Below are 20,868 nucleotides of genomic sequence, written 5' to 3'. Positions count from 1 at the left end.
TGTAATATATTTCTATTGTAAACCGTTATGTAATGGTCATGTGTAAACAGTATATTTTAGATTATCATTATTTGATAATCTACGTAATGTTTTTAAAACCTTTATTGATAAAATAAAGGTTATGGTTGTTTTAAAAATGAATGCAGTCTTTGAAAAACGTCTCATATAGAGGTCAAAACCTCGTAACGAAATCAATTAATATGGAACATTTATAATCAATATGAACGGGACATTTCAGTTGGTATCCGAGCGTTGGTCTTAGAGAACCAGAAAATTTGCATTAGTGTGTCTTATCGAGTTTGTTAGGATGCATTAGTGAGTCTGGACTTCGATCGTGTTTTCTTTAAAAATGATTGCTTAACATTTTTGTTGGAAACTATATATTATTAACATGTAAATATTATGTGATATATTAATCTCTTAACATGTTTGATATTGTGTGATAGATGTCTACCTCTAGCACAAATCCCATTGACTCACCTAATAATAACGAAGAGTCGAATATATATTGGCAAGATTCACAAGTTCTCGAAGAACCGGAAGAAGAGGAAACGGAACCGGAAGAAGAGGAACCGGAAGAAGAGGAACCAGAAGAAGAGGAACCAGAAGAAGAAGAGGTTCCGGAGGGGGAATAGTAGGAACCACAGTAAACCGGTCAAATAAATGAAAATCCTCAACCAATGGACCAAAGTTAATAATGGTCAATGGTGTTTCCGCTAAGGAAGCAAAATATTGGGAAAATTACCAATTTTCCGATGAATCGGATCCTGATGAGGATTCCGATGATGTTATAGAAATTACCCCGACCCAATTTAATGAGGCAAAAGAAAATAATAAGGGAAAAGGCATCAAAATAGAGAAATCTGATTCCGACCCCGATGAACTTTATATGTACCGTCAACACCCGTATTTTCAATTTCATGACAATAACCCGGGAACCTCTAAACCACCAGGTTTTTCTAAACCAATGTGAAAAACGACGACTCATATTAAGGAACATCATATATCCCTAGAAGATTAGGAAAAAGAACCAAGTCCGAAGAAAAAGAAACCAGTGATTCAGATTAGAGGGGTGTGAGCATGTTGTGTAATAAATGTATTGTAGTGTGCTTGTACTTTTATGTTCTATGTAAAAATTGTTTGTATTGTTTGTTATTACGAATCTAATCCTTGTCTATTTTACAGTATAAAAACAAAATGGACGTTAAGGGTAGACAACCGAATATTTTAGAAGACCTACCAGAGGATATGATTGAGGAAATCTTGTCTAGAGTCGGTCAGAATTCATCAGCACATTTAGTTATGGCGAAATTAACTTGTCAAACATTTGAAAGACTTTCCAGAAATGCGTTAGTTTATAAAAGGCTTTCCTTTGATAGGTGGGGTATATCACATTGGGGAGACTTTAAGTTATGCCGTGTTTTCTTTAAAGCGTTAAATGCGGGGAACCCAAATGCAATTTTACGCTACGGGTTAAGAACCTATTTTGACTCAACATATCCCAACATAGGATTTCGTGAATTAGAAAGAGCTTCTAACATGCAACATAAAGAAGCATGTTATGTTTACGGGTTAGTGATGTCCGCTTCTTACCAAAGTGAGAAAAAGAACATCGGATTGCAGCTTTTAAATAAAACTTTCCCACAAGTGACGGATTCAGTAGTTGGGGTGAGAAACAAGGTTTTAAGATTATTATGGGGCTGTTGGACATTACAAAACCCTCGTCCTTTTGACGACATTACAACATGCTGCATAGCTAATGGTCATAACAGTTATTTTCCATAAGACCAAGGATAGGAAGTCATCTTAGTAAAAACAGAATGCATGACTTGTTTCTGGACTTATGAATTACGTGTCTTTATTTCCTTTGCTGAACAACTTGCGTATTAACTAGATTTATCTTCAAAACTGTCCTGTATCATAGTGTACTATATTTCATGTTATATGTAATATAGCGAAGTTGTAAGTTTGAAGAATATTTGTATGTGATATATTATTATAATCAGTTTTTCATATGGAATTGTAGTAGTTGAATTGTATATTAGCTACTAAGTATGAACTTAACGGGTAGGTAGTACCCGAATTTAAACTTATAAAATGCTAATATGAAGAAAAAGCTTTTATAAAAGAGTTCATATTATGCTACGAGATACTATTGACTACTCTTAATATTCTGTATGATTAAATTATTTCATTTGACTATTTTGAAGGAAATGGCACCGACTACTCGACACACCTTGAATATGAGTGAAGAGGAATTTCGTGCCTTTCTTGCTTCAAACATAGCCGCAGTACAGGCCGCGCTACATACCAACAATAACTCTGAATCTAGCAATACAGCTAACGGTGCAAGAAATCGTGTAGGATGCTCCTACAAGGAATTCACTGCCTGCAAACCTTCAGAATTTGATGGGACCGAAGGACCAATCGGATTGAAACGGTGGACCGAGAAAGTTGAATCGGTGTTTGCCATAAGTAAGTGTGCTGAAGGAGACAAAGTGAAGTACGCTACGCATACCTTCATAGGTATTGCGTTAACATGGTAGAATACCTATCTAGAGCAAGTGGGACAAGATGCTGCTTACGCACTACCGTGGTCAGCATTCAAGCACTTGATGAACGAGAAGTACCATCCCAGAACCGAGGTCAATAAGCTCAAGTCAGAACTTAGAAGGTTACGAACACAGGGATTCGATACTACTTCGTACGAAAGACGATTCACAGAATTGTGCCTATTGTGTCCGAGAGCATTCAAAGATGAGGAAGAGAAGATCGACGCGTTTGTGAAAGGGTTACCGGAGAGAATCCAAGAAGATATAAGTTCACACGAGCCTGCCTCCATACAAAAGGCATGTAGAATGGCTCACAAACTAGTGAACCAGATTGAGGGAAGAATTAAAGAACATGCGGCCGAAGAGGCCAACGTGAAGCTAGTCAAAAGAAAGCTAGTCAAGTTCTAAGTGTTCTTCATAAATTCCATAAGTATAGTTTCATAAAAATCAAGAATACTTCCAAGTTTGCAAGTCTACTTCCAAGCTTTCTAATCCATTCTAATTAATCATCTAAGATCAAGGAACCTTTGTTATTTACAGTAGATTATCTTTCTAATTCAAGGTAATATTCATATTCAAACTTTGATTCAATTTCTACAACTATAACAATCTTATTTTGAGTGAAAATCTTACTTGAACTGTTTTCGTGTCATGATTCTGCTTCAAGAACTTTCAAGCCATCCAAGGATCCTTTGAAGCTAGATCCATTTTTCTTATTTCCAGTAGTTTTATCCAGAAAACTTGAGGTAGTAATGATGTTCATAACATCATTCAATTCATATATATAAAGCTATCATATTCGAAGGTTTAAACTTGTAATCACTAGAACATAGTTTAGTTAATTCTAAACTTGTTCGCAAACAAAAGTTAATCCTTCTAACTTGACTTTTAAAATCAACTAAACACATGTTCTATATATATATGATATGCTAACTTAATGATTTAAAACCTGGAAACACGATGAACACCATAAAATCGGATATACGCCGTCGTAGTGAAACCGGGGGCTGTTTTGGTTTGGATAATTAAAAACTATGATAAACTTTAATTTAAAAGTTGTTCTTCTGGGAAAATGATTTTTCATATGAACATGAAACTATATCCAAAAATCTTGGTTTAACTCAAAGTGAAAGTATGTTTTTCAAAATGGTCATCAAGATGTCCTTCTTTCGACGGAAATGACTACCTCTTTAGTAATTGACATGTAACTTAAATTTCCGACGATAAACCTATACTTTTTCTATTTGGATTCTTAAATTAGAGTTCAATATGAAACCATAGCAATTTGATTCACTCAAAACGGATTTAAAATGAAGAAGTTATGGGTAAAACAAGATTGGATATTCTTGATCTTTTTAGCTACGGTAAATGTTTAACAAATCTATATAAATCATATCCTAGCTAACTTATATTGTATTATACATGTATTCTAATATATTATGTAATCTTGGGATACCATAGACACATATGCAAATGTTTTCACATATCATATCGACCCATGTATATATATTATTTGGAACAACCATAGACACTCTATATGCAGTAATGTTGGAGTTAGCTATACAGGGTTGAGGTTGATTCCAAAAATATATATACTTTGAGTTGTGATCTAGCCTAAGACGTGTATACACTGGGTTGTGGATTGATTCAAGATAATATATATATCGATTTAGTTCTGTACATCTAACTGTGGATAACTAGTTGTAGGTTACTAACGAGGACAGCTGACTTAATACACTCAAATATTTAAAACATAATAAAAATGGTTGTAATTATATTTTGATCATACTTTGATATATATGTACATATTTGTATAGGTTCGTGAATCGATCCGTGGCCAAGTCTTATTTTCGAGGAAGGAAATATCTGTGAAAGTGAGTTATAGTCCCACTTTTAAAATCTAATATTTTTGGGATGAGAATACATGCAGGTTTTATAAATGATTTACAAAATAGACACAAGTACGTGAAACCACATTCTATGGTTGAATTATCAAAATTGAATATGCCCCTTTTTATTAAGTCTGGTATTCTAAGAATTAGGGAACAGACACCCTAATTGACGCGAATCCTAAAGATAGATCTATTGGGCCTAACAAACCCCATCCAAAGTACCGGATGCTTTAGTACTTCGAAATTTATATCATATCCGAAGGGTGTCCCGGAATGATGGGGATATTCTTATATATGCATCTTGTTAATGTCGATTACCAGGTGTTCACATATGAATGATTTTTATCTCTATGTATGGGATGTGTATTGAAATATGAAATCTTGTGGTCTATTGTTACAATTTGATATATATAGGTTAAACCTATAACTCACCAACATTTTTCTTGACGTTTAAAGTATGTTTATTCTCAGGTGAATACTAAGAGCTTCCGCTGTTGCATACTAAAATAAAGAAAAGATTTGGATTCCATGTTTGTATGATATTGTGTAAAAACTGCATTCAAGAAACATATGTCTATGTAATATATTTCTATTGTAAACCATTACGTAATGGTCGTGTGTAAACAATATATTTTAGATTATCATTATTTGATAATCTACGTAATGTTTTTAAAACCTTTATTGATAAAATAAAGGTTATGGTTGTTTTAAAAATGAATGCAGTCTTTGAAAAACGTCTCATATAGAGGTCAAAACCTCGCAACGAAATCAATTAATATGGAACATTTATAATCAATATGAACGGGACATTTCACGGTGGATCCTCGTGTCCGTCTGTGGTGATCACTGGGTCAGGTGCATGACCACTGGCTCCAGAGGACGAAGCGCCAGAGTTGCTGGAGTGTGTTGAAGACGGGATCTGTGAATCGGCAACAATGGCAGGCGAGGTGGAGGGTGAGTCTGAGTCGCTCTCTAAAATGACAACGGGCGGGATATCTGACATCTGAACAAGGAAAAATAACTTTTTCCGTATCAGCAAGTCATAAAGCAAGCACGTATTAGGCACTACAGCAACCTAGGTTGTCTAAAACAGTATAGAGCATGGCAATAATAACAACGCTAAATAGAAATAACATGTGAAAGCAGATACTAATCATGCAATAGCGGAAATAAGCATACAGCAAGTTCGCATGGCAGTAAAGATAAGCAATAGCATGCAGTAATATCACATAGCAGTAAAAGTAATCAGTAGCATGCAGTAAGTTTCGCAGAAACGAGTAAACTAGCAAGTTGTAGATTAGTCCTATTAGTGAATCCTACTTGGTCCGGTCTAGACTCACTAATGCAACCTAATTCCCTACAACCAATGCTCTGATACCAAGTGTGACGCCCCGTACAAAACCATCGTGTACGATTCGTCAACAACAGGATCTTTACACGGTTGAATACTACATGCTGTTTGAAAACCAGTTTGCATTCATAAAAACATAGTGTTTACAAAAGATAACGTGACACAGGGGTCATTACAAAGCCATTATTTGAAAATAACATAAACTACGAATGCAAAAGAAAAGTTCCATGATTGAGACATCTCTAAGATTATGCAGCGGAATTCTAGCACAGCAGGTCCTTAACAGCAAGTCTAAACACCAAGACAGCAAGTCTAAACAGCGGAAGCAACAAACCTCTAAGCACCTGAGAAAACATGCTTAAAAACGTCAACAATAATGTTGGTGAGCTATAGTTTAAATTGTAACAGTAATATAAGATTGACCACGAGATTTCAATGTTTTAAAACAGTATGAAAAGTATATGTATAACCGTGGGCACATGGTAACTAGACTTAACGTAAATATAAATATCACCCCCTAAAAGTACACCTGGCGAGTGCGTATGTCCTCGAAGTATTAAACACCCATTAAATGCTAGCGCGACTAGCCCGAGTGGGGATGTCAAACCCTATGGATCCATATCTAATATTCGCGTCTACCGGTTCAAAAACCAATAGTTAAACGTTACCGTGCTAAGGAGAATCTTTATGCCGTTGTATAACCCACACATATGTGAAGTTTAAGTACTCGTGTCAAGTAAGTAAAACATAAAAAACGCATGTATTCTCAGTCTCAAAAATATTATAAGTAAAAAGGGATGCTATAACTCACAGTGATAAAAGCGGTAAAGTCGGTAATGAAAGTATGCAAGTAGTAAGTTGGTCCGAAAGGTCGTAAACCAAAATCAAAGGTTACTAGGTCATTAGGTTGTCTTTATAAGTTCTAATAGTGCATAAAATAAGTTTAAGTGTCATCATCATCATTCATCATCATAAAAGCTAAGTAAGTTTGACAAGAATATAGATCGAAACAATAGGCTGACTCGGTCAGCTGTTACGACCTCTACGTAAATCTAAAAGACGCGTAATCAGTGGCTATGGCTCCGTATATGAGTCCCCTAGTTTCTAACCAATTTCCAGAACCAAACTCGTCATCGTTTGACCGTGGCTACAGTTTAAGTGCGAGTAGGTCAAAAATTTCAGCACAACGTTAATAGGGTGTAACGACTTTCAGAAGGCCATAAATCCTAAACCGTAACTCGGATTAAGAAGAGGTCTAAACGGAAAATCATTTACTTGAACCGAAATAACTGAAAATCAACTTTCCAGTAGCCCAGGTTACTGATCAGATCCCGAAAAATAGTGAACAAGTGCTCCGGTGGGGTTCTTGGTGCTTGATGCTCATCACGGTTCTCATCCTTGATGCTTGTAGCTTCAAGTGTACAACTCGTTGATGGTTTAGCATCACTTTTGACAAAGATTCTACCATCAATACATAATATGTTAAGACCAAGTAATAACACAACTCATTTAAGAGTCTTAGATGGATGATGAACCAATGTTACATCATATTCTTAGTCTTAACACAAATACAAGTCCTATTTACAAACAAAGTTACAAACTTTACATCAATCAAACAAGTATGAACAAGATCTAAGTCAAATGAAGTGATGAAACCCTAAGCTAGAGAGCTTGGATCCCTTCCACACAAGTTATAAGGTCACAAAGCTAGAAAGCTTGAACCTTTAGTGTTCTTGAAGATCTTGAAGCATAAAGTTTTGATCTTTATAACAAATTAATGAGATCATAAGTTAGAAAACTTAGATTCAACAAAAGATATGAATATCCAAGCTAGAAAGCTTGCATCTTGATTGTTCTTGAAGATCTTGAAGCATAAATCTTGGATCTTTAAGTTACATGAAGATTACAAACACAAGTTTGAATTTTTATAATAAAATAGCAAGATTAAAGTAAGAAAATATAGATCTACAAAGTGGGTGAAGATTCAAAGCTAAAAAGCTTGAATCTTCTATGTTCTTGAAAGATTCAAATCCATGTTTGAATCTACAAGATGTAATCAAGATCAAAAACTAAAAAGCTTGATCTTCTAAAGAATGATGATGATGGTTCAAAAATGTTGAAGAAAAGAAGAAGAAAAGATCAAAAACTTACAAGTTTTAGAGTGAGAAAGACTAGAGAGAAGATAGGAGAATAAGTGTGTGTGAAATACAAATGAGAGCAAGTGTAAAATGAGATGCATAAGGCTAGTATTTATAGGGAAATGAGGGAGGGGATGGTGGTGGTGGCCGAAAATTTGAGGGGGGACAAGGGGGGACAAAAAGTTACTTTTTGGTTAATGGTTGTCTAAAGTTGGTGCTTATGTTGGGATCCCATATAACATTAAGGATAATACTTGACATAAATGCTAGCATGTTCCCTCTAATAAATGGGCATTTGTCTTACTTATTATTGGGTCACTAGTAATTAATAAGTGGCTAAATAAATGGGCTACTAGCTAGAGTAGGGTGGGCTTAGGTCCAACAAGGTAGAAAGTCCAACAAGACTAAGTAGTAAGCATAATTAAATTACTACGCATAATTAAGCATCCATAAACCCAAGTAATTATTATTATGAAATAATAATTAGTATTCCGTAGTCATAATATTCCGATTACGACAAAAGTTAAACGTGCGCGCAGTTCACGGTTTAATCGAAACTTTAAGTGACACTAATGGTCATAAAGCATTCGGTGATCAAGTTAAGTTTCCTACATACTCTAAGGCACGTTTTAACATATAAATGAAAGTAAACCATGTATATAAAGGTTCCAGAGTATAAAGTAGCACAGTACACACAAATACGCAGTTTCGCTAAAACACAAGGCACAAAAGCAAGTATAAAAAGTCGGGTCGTTACAGTTTTGATCATTTAGCAACCTAAACATGTTACACCACTCAATTTAGTATAAACTAACAACAAAATTCGGCCATAACCCGTTTATGTCAAAAATCCCCAATTTTGCTCAAGAACACGAACCCTAAATTACTCAAAATTTGAAGTTTAAGGCTTCTAATCATGTTAAATAGCAGCAATCTAGGTTATACAAGCATAATACACAAACAATTTAAGCATAATTAAACTAGAAATCATCAAAATCAAATTAGGTATAAATTTATTCAAGAACACTAAAAATCCGAATTAAAGAGTATTTAGATGTAGAAATTATCGATATCCTTGAGTAACTTCTTGATAGGATCCTTCTCAACATGATTTTAGCAAAAAATTTGATGTTTAACGTTGAAAAATTTCGAATTTTAGAGCGTTTTGTGTGTGTTTTTCGCAGAAAATTGGGTATGGTGTGTTGGGGACTGGTCTGTTTGACCAGTTAACCCTTTCTGGGTTTTTCAAACTCCGCGAGTGCGGATGTGGGTCCCTTTCAAGTTCCGCGAGTGCGGATTTCATTTTTTTAAATCTTTAATAATAAAACAATTAATTAAATTTAAAATTTTATTTTCCTTTTTATTTAGGACGAGGTTGTTTCGGTACGTTTACCTAGTCCGTCCCTCGACAAAATTTTAAAATTTGTCATTTTAAAGCGTTTGTTTTAAAAGCAAAGATTTTTGGGTTTTTTAAATGTTTTTGGCATACTTTAAATCAATAAGATTAAAAATAATGATAACAAAATTTCTCGTCCTGCCCTCGAGTAAAGCAATTTCGGTTCAACGACCTAGTGTTCAACTCACGACGAATTTAAAATATCAAATTTTTAACTTAATGAAATAAAGTAAATTTTTGTTTTTAAATTCACACCAAACTTAAATTTAAAATGCATAAAATTAAAAATTCATATTAATATTATTAATATTTTTATACATTAATTTTACAAACTTTATATTGAAAATATTAATTTTTAAAATATTTAAAAACTTAAATATATTGATTTAAAAAGATTTAAAATATTAATTTAATATTTATATATTAATTTTTTAAAAACAAGGTAAAAATAAAATTAAAAATCTTTTTGGTCTTTTATCCCACTTTAATCAATCAAATATTATCAAAAATATACGCCCCTCTTTTGGGTAAAGTAATTTCGGCTATATTACCTAGTTTTACTCCTGATACCAGTTCACTCGGGAAGATGTTATTATTACGTTTAGTAATCATAGCGTGTAGTAGTAGACCATGGTTCAGATCAAAGGAATTCTTCATCTCGTAAAACCTAAAAGAAATAAAAATTCAGAATGGAGGGATAAGACTAGTTCTTTGGGGTCTAGGGAAAGACCATTCGGATTCCATTCTCAGAAACTACACGAAAACAGAATATCTAACTCTAACAGAAATATATATTATCCTTAAAAAGATTTGATTCTCCCCACACTTAGTTAACTGTGGTGTTGAAATTGTGATTAACTTCATTGTCAACTTCCATTGGACCATGTATGTAATGTTTAACTCTGTGACCATTAACTTTAAATTCAATCTCATTTGAATTTATTAACTCTATTATTCTGTATGGGAAAACTCTTTTAACTATGTATGGTCCAGACCATATTGATTTCAATTTTCCAGGAAATAGCTTGAATCGTGAATTGAAAAGAAGAACTCTGTCTCCTTCTTTAAATTCTTTTGAACTTCTGATTCTTTTATCATGCCATTTCTTCGTTCTTTCCTTATAGATTAACGAATTTTCATATGCTTCATGTCTCAATTCTTCTAATTCGTTTAGTTGACTTAATCTTAGACGTCCAGCTTCATGCAAATCAAGATTGCATGTCTTCAAAGCCCAAAATGCTTTGTGCTCAATTTCTACTGGAAGGTGACATGCTTTTCCGTAAACGAGTTTAAAAGGTATGGTACCAATTGGAGTTTTGTAGGCTATTCTAAAAGCCCAGAGTGCATCCTCCAATTTCATGGACCATTCCTTTGGATTTGATCCTACGGTTTTCTCTAGAATATGTTTTAATGCTCGGTTGGTATTTTCAACTTGTCCACTTGTTTGTGGATGATAAGCGGTTGAGATTTTATGAGTTACTCCATATCTTTTGAGAACTTTCTTAAGTTGATTGTACAAAAATGAGTACCCCGATCACTTATTAAAGCTTTCGGTGTTCCGAACCTAGCAAAAAGATGTTTTAAGAAGTTGACTACAACTCATGCATCGTTAGTTTGGAGAGCTTGTGCTTCCGCCCATTTAGATACATAATCAATGGAAACGAGAATGTAGAGATTATTATGAGATTTTGGAAATGGACCCTTAAAGTCAATACCCCAAACGTCAAATACTTCACATACTTGAATGACATTTTGTGGCATTTCATCACGTTGACTTATTTCCCCGGCCCTTTGACATGGATCACAGGATTTACAAAGAAGGTGTGCGTCTTTGAAAATTGTAGGCCAATAGAATCCAGCGTCGTAGACTTTTCTTGCTGTAAGTTGAGGCCCATAATGCCCTCCTGTTGGTCCTGTGTGACAATGGTTTAAGATTTGACTGGCTTCATCCCCGAATACACATCGGCGTATTATTCCATCGGGACAACTTTTAAACAAATGTGGATCTTTCCAAAAATAGTGTTTTATATCACTAAAGAATTTCTTTCATTTTTGGTACGACAACCCTTTTTCAAGGAATCCACATACTAAGAAGTTTGTATAATCTACAAACCATGGAATTTCATTATAATCGATCTTCAAAAGATATTCATCAGGAAAGTTATCTTGTATAGCTGATTCATTTAGAACTTCTAATTCAGGATTTTCAAGACGAGAAAGATGATCTGTGGCGAGATTTTCTGCTCCCTTTTGTCTCGGATTTCAATATCGTACTCTTGTAAGAGTAAGATCTAACGGATTAATCGTGATTTGGCATCTTATTTCAAAAATAGGTATCTAAGAGCAGAATGGTCGGTATAGACCACCGTTTTAGCTAGAACGAGATATGAACGAAATTTGTCAAAAGCAAAGACAATAGCAAGGAGTTCTTTGTCAGTAGTTGTGTAATTCATTTGTGCTCCTTGTAACGTCTTTCTAGCATAATAAATAGGTTGAAATCGTTTTTTAATCCTTTGTCCTAAAACGGCTCCCATTGCAAAAATCACTTGTATCGCACATGAGTTCAAACGGTAGATTCCAATTTGGAGTTATCATGATCGGCGCATTAGTGAGTTTTTCTTTAAGAATATTAAAAGATTTGATGCATTCATCCAAAAAGATGAATGGAGCATCCTTTACTAGGAGTTTATTCATAGGAGTGGCAATTTTAGAAAAATCTTTTATGAAACATCGGTAAAAACCGACATGCCCTAGAAAACTCCTAACTCCTCTAACATTGGTGGGATGTGGAAGTTTAGCAATTACATCTACTTTAGCTCTATCCACTTCAATTCCTTCCTTTGAAATTTTATGACCAAGAACGATGCTTTCTTTAACCATGAAATGACATTTCTCCTAATTAAGAGCTAGATTTGATTGCTCGCATCTAATAAGCATTCGTTCAAGATTAACTAGACATGATTCAAAAGTATCACTGAAGACTGAAAAGTCATCCATGAAAACTTTCATGCATTCTTCTATCATGTCGTGAAAAATTGCCATCATGCACCTTTGAAAGGTTGCAGGGGCGTTGCAAAGTCCAAATGACATGCGTTTATAAGCAAAAGTACCATAAGGGCACGTGAACGTGGTTTTCTCTTGGTCCTCGGGTGCAATTGGAATATGAAAATATCCGGAAAAACCATCAAGAAAACAATAGTAACTATTCCCAGCTAATCTTTCCAACAATTGATCAATGAAAGGTAAGGGAAAGTGATCTTTTCTGGTGGCGTCATTTAATTTTCTATAATCAATACAAACACGCCATCCTATTACAGTCCTAGTAGGAATAAGCTCATTTTTTTCATTTGTGATGACAGTCATGCCACCCTTCTTAGGTGCGCATTGAACTGGGCTTACCCATGAACTATCAGAGATTGGATAAATTAAACCTGCATCTAGCAGTTTAATAATTTCTTTCTTAACAACATCTTGCATATTGGGATTTAGTCTTCGTTGGCATTGCACATATGTTTTATGACCTTCTTCCATAAGAATTTTATGTGTGCAATACGAAGGACTTATTCCTTTAATATCATGAATCTTCCATGCAATAGCTGGTTTATGAGCTTTTAGCACAGAAATGAGTTGAGATTTTTCATTTTCCGTAAGAGAAGACGATATTATTACAGGTAATTCAGATTCACCATGTAAATAAGCGTATTCCAAATGGTTTGGAAGTGGCTTTAACTCTAATGTCGGTGGTTCTTCTATCGATGATTTGTATCGATATCTGTCTTCTTCTTTTAGCATTTGAAGTTCTTCTGTTGTTGGTTCATATCCATTAGCCATGAGTGTGGCTAACATTTTAGTTTCATCAATTGGTTCAGTTCCTTCTCCTAAAGAACATTCTCCTGTTCCTTGTAATTCTGGAAATTCTTCTAACAATTATGCATGTGAATCTATAGTTTGAATATAATAACATGTATCATCTGCAGATTGCGGTTGTTGCATGGCTCTATCAACAGAAAAGGTAACACTCTCGTCCTCTATACTTAGGGTCAGTTTCTTACCGAACACGTCTATTATTGCTTTAGCCGTGTTTAAGAATGGTCTTCCTAATATGAGAGGAACTCTAGAATCTTCTTCCATGTCCAGAATAACAAAATCTACTGGAAATACTAAAGTAGCAACTTTAATTAGCATGTTCTCCATTATCCCTCTAGGATATTTCACTGATCGATCGGCTAGTTATATGCTTATTCGTTTTGGTTTCAATTATCCAAGGTCTAGTTTAGTGTATAGTGAATACGGCATTAAATTTATACTAGCACCTAAGTCTGCCAATGCTTCTATTGAACTAAGACTACCCAGAAAACATGGAATTGTGAAACTTCCTGGATCTGATAATTTTTCTGGTATCTTATTCAACAGCACTGCAGAATAATTAGCATTCATTGTAACAGCCAAAAGTTCTTCCATTTTCTTTCTATTTGTGATTAGATCTTTCAGAAATTTAGCATATCTAGGCATTCCTGAAATCACATCAATGAAAGAAAGATTGACATTTATTTGTTTAAACATATCCAAGATTTTAGATTGCTCGGCTTCAAGTCTTTCTTTTCTCATTTTACTTGGGTAAGGAAGTGGTGGTTGGTATGGTTTAACATAAGGCTTAGCCTTAACTGTGTTATCTTCATTAACCTTTTCAACTACCGGTTCTGTTTCCTTCTCTTGCTCAGATTATGGTTCTTGTGTAGTAGGAATAGAGTCATTAGAAATTTCAGGTATTTCAGGTGGTTTAAGTGTAATACCACTTCTCGTGGTAATGGCTTTAGCTGTTTCATTCCGGGGGTTAGCATTTGTATCGCTAGGTAAACTCCCTGGTTTTCTTTCACCTATCAACCTTGCTAGGTTGCTTACTTCTTGTTCTAGATTTTGAATAGAAGCTTGTTGATTTCTAAATGCTTGAGCATTTTGTTCATTGGTTTGTTTCTGAGATGTGAAAAATTAAGTTTGAGATTCTACTAGCTTTGACATCATGTCTTCTAAATTTGGCTTTTTATCATCGGGTTGTGGTGGTTATTTTGAAGAATAGGTCTTTGCTGATTGTAAGTATTATTAGATACTTGTTGATTGCTAGGACCTTGTTGGTTGTTGTATGGAACATTTCGGTTATAATTCTGGTTTTGATTGTAGATTGGTCTTTGCAGTTGATAATTATTCTGATAATTATTTCCAGGCCTTTGGTTCATGTATGAAACATTCTCTCGTTGTTCCATTGTTTGTTCAATACTGAGACAATCTTTTGTCAAATGTGGTCCTCCATACTGCTCACAACTAATTCGTATTGAGTGAATATCTTTAGTCATCTTTTCCATTCGTCTCTCGAAAGCATCTATCTTTGCGGACATGGAATCAAAGTCATGGCTAGAATCGGCTCTAGCCTCTTTAGATGATCTAACGAAATCTTTTTCTTGATGTCACTCATGTGAGTGGGAAGCAGTGTTATCAATAATTTTGTAAGCTTCAGTTGCGGTTTTCTTCATAATGGAACCACCAGCTGCTATATCGATGTCTTTTCGTGTAGTGATGTCGCATCCTTGGTAGAATATTTGTACTATTTGATAAGTGTCTAAACCATGTTGTGTACATCCTCTTAACAACTTTCCAAATCTTGTCCACGCCTCATAAAGAGTTTCATTTAGCTTTTGCGTGAATGTAACAATTTCTCCTTGAAGTCTCACGGCTTTAGACGCCGGAAAGAATTGTTTAAGAAATTTTTTAACTAAGACATCCCATATATCAATCGCCCCTTCAGGTAACGATTCTAACCAATCTTTGGCTTCTTCATTTAAAGTCCAGGGAAATAACATGAGATAGATCTGTTCATCCTCAACTTCTCTGATTTTGAATAGAGTACTGAAATGCCCCGTTCATATTAATTATAAACGTTTCATATTAATTGGTTTCTTTGCGAGGTTTTGACCTCTATATGAGACGTTTTTCAAATCTTGCATTCGTTTTTAAAAACAACCATAACCTTTATTATTGAATAAAGGTCTTAATGACATAATTTAGATTGTCTATCAAAGACAATCTCCACAAATAAATAAGTTTTTACACAACCCATTACAATATGATCAAATATATTAAAACAACACTCCGAATGCAAGTTTAAACAATATAAACAATTATGCCGACTCTAATTCTTGACCTTGGGTTGGGATACGACAGCGGAAGCGTTTTTAATATTCACCTGAGAATAAACATGCTTAAAACGTCAACAAAAAAAATGTTGGTGAGTCATAGGTTTAATTTCTATATAATAATCATAACATTTAATAAGCCACAAGATTTCATTTAATTAAATGCGCAGGATCATTACAACTGCAAAAATCATTCATACGATGAGTCGCCTGGTAACCGACCTTAACATAGAGCACTTAAGATATCTGGCATCATACATTCCACTATTCAAATGTATGACAAGAACCCTTCGAAGTACTAAAGCATTTCCACTATTCGAAAATGGGGGTGATTGGTGCCCGTAGATCTACCTATAGGATTCGCGTCAATTAGTTTTTTTCACTAATTCTTAGGTTACCAAGCATAATAATAATAAGTACAGATATCCGGTATAACAAAACAATCGTAGAATGCAGTTCCATGAACTTGTGCTTATTTGTAAAACATTTATAAATTTTGCATGTATTCTCATCCCAAAATAATTTAGATAGTAAAAATGGGACTATAACTCACTTGTGATGATTTCCGAATAGATGGTGATAAGACTTGGCCTTTTGACAAATTCACGAACCTAATAATAATATTCTTGTGTCAAGATATATATATATATATATAATTAATATTCCATACTTATGATACTTGTGATAATTTTAATTGTCCATTGTTAGTAGTCTAACGTTCGTAGTGAAATGTCCCGTTCATATTGATTATAAACGTTCCATATTAATTGATTTCGTTGCGAGGTTTTGACCTCTATATGAGACGTTTTTCAAAGACTGCATTCATTTTTAAAACAACCATAACCTTTATTTTATCAATAAAGGTTTTAAAAGCATTACATAGATTATCAAATAATGATAATCTAAAATATAATGTTTACACATGACCATTACACAATGGTTTACAATAGAAATATATTACATCGACATATGTTTCTTGAATGCAGTTTTTACACAATATCATATAAACATGGACTCCAAATCTTATCCTTATTTTAGTATGCAACAGCGGAAGCTCTTAGTATTCACCTGAGAATAAACATGCTTTAAATGTCAACAAAATTGTTGGTGAGTTATAGGTTTAACCTATATATATTAAATCGTAACAATAGACCACAAGATTTCATATTTCAATACACATTCCATCATAGAGATAAAAATCATTCATATTGTGAACACCTGGTAACCGACATTAACAAGATGCATATATAAGAATATCCCCATCATTCCGGGACACCCTTCGGATATGATATAAATTTGAAGTACTAAAGCATCCGGTACTTTGGATGAGGTTTGTTAGGCCCAATAGATCTATCTTTAGGATTCGCGTCAAGTAGGGTGTCTGTTCCCTAATTCTTAGATTACCATACTTAATAAAAAGGGGCATATTCTGTAGAGACCCGTCTTAATCCATCCGGACGAAGTCCATATCGATTCTAAACGATTCACAACAGTTGATTACATCGCGAGGTACTTGACCTCTATATGATACATTTTACAAACATTGCATTCATTTTTGAAAAGACAATCTTTCATTACATCAAAAGTTGACGGAGTGCATACCATTTTATAATATATCTAACTATAATTGACTTAATAATAATCTTGATGAACTCAACGACTCGAATGCAACGTCTTTTGAAATATGTCATGAATGACTCCAAGTAATATCTTTAAAATGAGCAATTGCACAGCGGAAGATTTCTTTCATACCTGAGAATAAACATGCTTTAAAGTGTCAACCAAAAGGTTGGTGAGTTCATTAGTTTAACATAAATAATCATTTCATAATTTTAATAGACCACAAGATTTCATATTTTCATTTCTCATAAACATACGTCCCATGCATAGAGACAAAAATATCATTCATATGGATTGAACACCTGGTAATCGACATTCACAATATGTATATAAGAATATCCCCATCATTCCGGGATCCTCCTTCGGACATGATATAAATTTCGAAGTACTAAAGCATCCGGTACTTTGGATGGGGCTTGTTGGGCCCGATAGATCTATCTTTAGAGTTCGCGTCAATTAGGGTGTCTGTTCCCTAATTCTTAGATTACCAGACTTAATAAAAAAGGGCATATTCGATTAGATAATCCAACCATAGAATATAGTTTCGATTACTTGTGTCTATTTCGTAAAGCATTTATAAAAGCAGCGCATGTATTCTCAGTCCCAAAAATATATATTGCAAAAGCATTTAAAAAGGGATTAATGAAACTCACCAAATGTATTTTGTAGTAAAAATATGCATACGACGAAACTGAACAATGCAAGGTTGGCCTCGGATTCACGAACCTATATCATGTTTATATATTAAAACATATAATTAACATGTATTAATAATCAAACTAATTTATGTATATTACTTTACTTTTTATTTATTTATTAATATGTTTATTATTTCAAAGGTTATATATATATATTTATTTTGTATTTTAATATTTATACATATAGTTATACTAATACGTATATATCTATATAATTAGCATTATATTGTTAAATCATAAATTTGTTATATGTAAATATTTATGTAAACAATGTTATTAAGTTTAATATAGAATGTATATGTAATATTAATATAGTTATAGTATATGTAATAAATATATTTTTTATATACAAAATATTTATTTGTTAAAATAATAGTTTTGAAATAATGATTTATTAATAATAATAATAACTTTATTAATAATGATAATACTAATAATAAAAATGATATTGTTAATAATAATACTTATGTTAATAATAATAATAGTAAAGATGTTACTTATACTAATGTTAATGAAAATAATCATAATTTGTATTGTTTTCAAAATAATAGTAATAATAATAATCGTAGTCATAATAATAATCATAATACCTATGTTAATAATAACAATAATTTTAATAATATTCCTAATACTTAATGATAATACTCAATAATGATAATAATATTTATTTGTGCTAATGATGGTAACAATAAAATGAACTTATCCCTAATAACAATGATTAATAATAATAATAATAAGAATAATAATAATAATAATAATAATAATAATAATAATAATAATAATAATAATAATAATAATAATAATAATAATAATAATAATAATAAAAAAAACTACCTTTATGTAATCGGTTTTAAAACAAATAAATGTCATTGACCGGATTCGAACCTATGACCTCCTGCTTAAGCACAAACACCTTCAAACCATCACTCTATTTGTATTTTTCTTGATTTAATGTCTCCCCAGAAATATATATATCCCGATTATATCTGTTTCCATAATACGGCCCAGCTCATCTTCGGCCCATTAAACAAGATCATAGCAGCCCAACAAGAAATACGGCCCATGAATTAAATGCTAAGCCCGTTAAACTCTGGATTTTTGGACTATAACATTGTTTGCGAGTTTATAACTGAACGAGAACAAATAAATAAAAAAAAAACGTATGAACTTAAAGATATTACATCATCATTGACTCATCCTCCACTCACTATCATCATCATTATCCAACCATTATCATTAATTTTTGATCATACTCTTTCACAGTAAAAAAAAAATAATAGAACCGAATGGCAGTAGCAGCAAGAATAGTGCAGTAGCAGCGATCAACAATAATAATGAGTAATGGCGTTTTTGTGATTGTATTCGAATGAAACAGAAAACTGTGACAGTAAACCTTTTGGGTTTGATCACTATGGCAAGGAAGCGTTGTAGGTTTGTGGGTTCTTGGCCTCGGTTGGTGGTGAAGGTGAAGGCTCGTTCAGTTGGTGGTGGTACGGTGTTCATGGTGGTGGAAGGTCGTGGTGTTTGTAATGGTTACATGGTGGTTTATGTGGTTGTTGATGGTATTCGAACAAGAATTAGAGTAGGAGATGAAAATGGTTGCAAAGAATCAATATTAGTTTGTAGTGTTGATTATATGGTAGTGGTTGTTGTTGTAAACAAGTCAGAATAAACAGAAGAGAAGACAAGGCGGTTTCACAACCGTAGGAGGTTTCAAGTGATGGTAGTAATATGGGTTGTAATGGTGCTCGATGATGATTACAAGGGTGGTGGTAAATGGTTCTTCGTTTACACGTATTAAGAGAGGGAGAGAATGAGAGAAAGGTGGTAAGCTGTGATCACGACATGGAACAGAAAACATATGAATTTTGATGGGTTTAGTTAGTGATGATTTAACGGAAAACGTAAACAAGAATGATGTCGGGTTGGTTGTCCGAAGTAAAAAAAAAATGATACAATGGTGGCTTGATCAATCAAAGGTGGTGATTGATTTTGGTTGATGATCCTTGGACCGAAAACAACAAGTGGGTTTGCTGGGTTTCAACCGAAAATATTTCGAATAGGAGCAGTAACAAGTGGTATGTGATGTTGTTTATGGTGGTTCTTGAGTGGTGATAATCACAGTTATGGTGATCGAGAGAAAAGAAGGTAAACGAAAAACAAAAACAAAAAAATATAGAAAACATGAAATGGTGGCGAGGATGATGGATTGCTTTGGTAACAATGGACTCAGAATAATTAAAACTAAAACAACGAGTAGTAGTGATTTTTGCACTTTTGTCCTGGTTGAGGTGATGAAGTGTGGCCGTTGTTCCTGATGATGGGTGCGGTTGTAGAGGGTTAGATGGTTGGTGATTAAACATGAACAAGATAGGTAGATAGATCATTGTGGGTTCTGGTTCATCAAGCATGTATAATAACATATGTATATAACATAATATAATTTAATAATTAATAATAATAATATAATATTCAATATAAAGTCATGTGATTTTGAAATGAAACGAATTCGGTACACTAAAGCAGCCTCATATGTTAACTTCATCTGCCGACAGTTTATCACGGATGTCTATATTGTGTCCATTGCTAAACAGTTAAAATATAAAAATGTTCCTAAAAATCCCAAATTTTTAGATTAAATAGATTTAATTATTTCACTCATTAACTGTTTGAAACCTGATCAAAAAGGTTCTATAATTATTTATTTTCTGTTCCAATTAATATGTACGGAGTACAAAAACTTAGGTTGAAAAGGTAAAAAAAAATATTTAACAAAACTATCATCTTTTTAATCAAATTATGTATCAATTTTTATTTTAAAACTTCATATATATATATTAGACCTATTTTAAAAATAATTAAACGTCAACCGAAAGTTACAGACATTCACAATTTAAGTTCAAAATTAAATATATTTAATATACACTATGTATATATATAAATAGTTTTTAATTACAAAATTTACTACGCAAATAAATATATATTAAGTAATTAGATTAAATATAACAATATATATATATACAAGTAATATAC

Source organism: Rutidosis leptorrhynchoides, chromosome 2 (assembly GCF_046630445.1).
Source record: "Rutidosis leptorrhynchoides isolate AG116_Rl617_1_P2 chromosome 2, CSIRO_AGI_Rlap_v1, whole genome shotgun sequence".
NCBI classification, from domain to species: domain Eukaryota; kingdom Viridiplantae; phylum Streptophyta; class Magnoliopsida; order Asterales; family Asteraceae; genus Rutidosis; species Rutidosis leptorrhynchoides.
This window is presented reverse-complemented; position numbering follows the sequence as displayed.